Genomic DNA, 3,691 nt, shown 5'->3' on the forward strand with positions numbered 1-3,691 from the left:
CTTTTCATTCTATAACAGTCCTCTAAAAAGCTTAGTTTTTTGTAACACGATATGGTGGGTGGGGAGGGAGGAAAGAGGACTGGGGTGGGGGGGTTCATACCCCCCAAACAAAATTAGTTTTGGGGCACTATCAGTTCACATGTACTACTCCAGAAGCAAGTGGGAAGCAGATGTAATTTGTACTAAGATAACAGAAAGAAAGAACAGAAGAATGGGGAAAAGAAGGGTGAAGAAGATGGAGAGAGAACAGAAGAAAATAAGAAGAGAGATAAGAAAGAGAAAAGAGAGAAGAGAAAGACAACTGAAGAAGATGTGGGCAAGAAAACGACGCAAAACAGGTAGTGAAGGAGGAGGAAGTAGGAAGACTTAAAGCTATGTTCTGTTCTGCTTGGCTTTGTAACTCTTGGGTAGTGACTGGCTTCAGCGTGGACTGATGTATGGCTCAGGTGAGGGGGATTCTCAGGTATCCCCTCCTGCCCCCTGAGGGGTCACTTAAATTGCTGAGATTGTTTTAAGAGGCCCAGGCAAGGCTGTCTCAAGGGTGACTCTCCCAGGTGCTTTCACTACAGTAATTTGGCAACAAAGAATGTAAACCTCTTCTTTAAATCATGATTGTGAGAAAAAGGGAGAAGAGTATTTGCTGACCAGACTAAGTTTTTAATTCCCTACCACAATTCCTGTCCTGACCCCAAAACTCTCCATTACTAGGCTAATAGCACCAAGTTAAATTCAGGACATTAAAGCCAACTTTCAGAAAAATTTTCTATGTTAATTGAAATACAAACAGATTTCTAAAACAGAATAGTATAGTTTTATAACGTACCTGTAAAGATTACAGAAACCTTGGTGGTGTAGTGGTTAAGAACTGCGGCTGCTAACCAAAAGCTCGGCCGTTCGAATCCACCAGGCGCTCTTTAGAAACTCTGTGGGGCAGTTCTACCCTGTCCTATAGGGTCACTGTGAGTCGGAATCGATTCAACAGCAACAGGTTTATAAAGATTACTAAAATCAATTATGGCAGTTCATACCCCACTGGATGTTCCACAAAGGAGCCTGGGTGGTGCAGTGGTTAAGCACTCAGATGCTGACCAAAAGGTTGGTAGTTCGAACCCATCAGCTACTCCATGGGGGAGAAAGATGTGGCAGTCTGCTTCTGCAAAGATTCACAGGCTTGGAAACCCTACGGGGCAGTTCTACTCTGCCCTATAGGGTCACTATCAGTTGCAATTGACTCAACAGCAATGGGTTTGGTTTTTGATGTTCCACAAAAACTTACTATGAACGTCCCAAATATGTGTGGGACACCCAAGCAAAGGCTCAAAAGAGAAAAACAAACAAAACCTTTTAACTCTCTTTTTCCTTCTAAATATTTAGAATTTTCCCTTAGTATAAGATTTAATAATAGGGATATTATAATAGCAAGCATACTTAATCAGAAAGTATTGACACCTTTGCTCCAAATTTTAAAATGTTCATCTTATAACTCATGAGTTTCTTAGTTCATATCAAAATATCCCTGCAAGCTGTATCCAGAAATAAATAATAGGAAGGTGCAGGTTTATTAGTAGTCTGTGGTACACTGTGAAGACTCCTTATAAATCTATCTTTATGCTCATATTTTCTATTTTTCTCCCACTTCTGCTACAATTGGACCAGATTCTTCTACAAGTGTAGAGCAGAGACAATAAAGGGATGGAAGCCTAAACAAAGGGCACAGAGATGGGCAAGACCTTCAGGTTCTCTGTGGTCCACTACTGCCATTGGTCAACCAGCTTCTGCCTTATGAATGAGAAAAAGGCATGCCAAATCATGGTTGCCACAGGGGCTTTTCTGGTTCAGAGTGGTAATGACTCCACCAACATGCTAATCGTGCTGTTACTTGTCTGAAGTATTAAGGATTTCAATAAGGCAGAATTTCAAACATCTTTGATCCAATTTCTTTTGTTGGCAGTATGTGGAGAAGTAATTAGGAAATGTGTCCTCAGACGGCACCAAATGCATAAATGAATTTTATTTCACTTTGGGCATCTGGAAATGATCCATCTTCATCTTACTCTAAGAAATCCTAAACCCAAAAATATTGGGTAGAGTGATTTTTTGGTTCCTTGAAGATTTGACCAGTCAGTGACCATTTGGTAATACTGTTTGATACTGTTACTGTCCCAGGTCTAAAAGTGGAAGGCACAGAACCTTCCCACAAAAGCCACATTGAAACAATTGGAGATGGCTTTTACAACTTTAAAAGTAGCTAAATAATGTTTGCTGAATGACGAAGTGACCTAACAAGTCGCTTTTGATCTAAGAGTTGAGGCAACAAAGTGTTTTTAGAAGACAGAGTAATAGCAGAGTGCAAAATGCTACAGTAAGCTCCAGAGGTAAAATGAAGAGGCTTCATCACAAACTTACCTTCTTCCTATTGGCCAGGACTCAATTTGACTATTTTCAGGTGCTGTTTTTAAAGTACCTCCCTCCTATAATGAAGTATTTTTCTTTGCATATACCAAAGTATCTTTTAAAACTCCACGAATTTTTCTTTTAAACATCTGTGACTATAAATGTGGTGTAGGTAAAATCCACGAACAGGTTAATCCTCTAACAAGAGAAAGGCACCACAGCCAATGGGGACGTGCTGGTGACGTACTGCTTTTAGTTCTGATTCATTGGCCAACAAAGGCTTGTCATTCTACCCCTAGCGTCTGCAAGCAGCGTGGGTCGGGTTTTCCGTAGTCTACCTAGCTAAACTGGATTTTGGCTGTCTGCACGTGCAGTTTCAATTAAGTTTAGCTCATCTCTACCTCTTAACAGAAGCAGCTGTTACGCTTCTGATTATTCTCCAGATTTTGAAAAACTCTCCGTTTCTTAACCTCATTGGAGGTCGTTGGAGGTGCCCTGTGACAAAATAACGTGATGTCTAGCATGTGCAAATGTCGAATCCCATGAGTTACAGACTGAAAACCTGCCAGAAACTCAGAGCATGTGCCCTGTGCGTGAATAAGTTGCGCTCGAGTGGGGGTGGGCGGTGGTAGGGTGTGTGTGTTCTTGGTCTTCGGAAAGCGAGGTGTGTGGCCGTGGCACCAGCGTGGGCCTCCCTGGGTTACTAGGGGAGGATGGCTCTGGGAGAATGGGGGCCTCCGGAGAGGCGGTCTGGTTGGGGTACAAGACCAATCGCGCGTCAGAAAGGCAGTGGCTAGGCCTCGGCTGTGCCCGAGGGGCTGAAAGCTCGAGGTCGGTCCTTGGGGGATGCGTGGGCGGCGTCTCGGCAGGGGCCGTCGAGAGGCAGGGAGCGGGGTGCGCATCCGCAGACAGCTGGAAGCGCCAGGAGAGGAGGCGCGGACGCCCTGGGTGGGCCCTTCTTAGATCCCCTAGGGCCGACAGCCGGGCTCGGAAAGGCTCTTGGATCCACCGGACTCTGAAAAGTCGCGCATTCCGTCCAGTCCCCGTAGTTGGGGCTTGAAGGCCCCGGTCCCAGTTCCTTCCAATCCGGGACTCGGACGCTTCCCTCGGCCTGGGCCTGGAGCCTCGGTGGGGAGGCGGCGGCAGCAGCAGGAGAAGCGTGGTAGGGCAGTGACATCATTCGCGGCCGCCCCTCCCCCGCCCGCCGGCGCTAGCCGCAGTTCCTGCCCAACGACATCCGGGTCTCTTCAGCTGCTCCGCCGCGCCGCAGCTGTGGCGGCGGCGGGGCGGGGCGGCG

The sequence above is a fragment of the Trichechus manatus genome, unplaced genomic scaffold, assembly GCF_000243295.1.
Source record: "Trichechus manatus latirostris isolate Lorelei unplaced genomic scaffold, TriManLat1.0 scaffold00010, whole genome shotgun sequence".
Classification (NCBI taxonomy): Eukaryota; Metazoa; Chordata; class Mammalia; order Sirenia; family Trichechidae; genus Trichechus; species Trichechus manatus.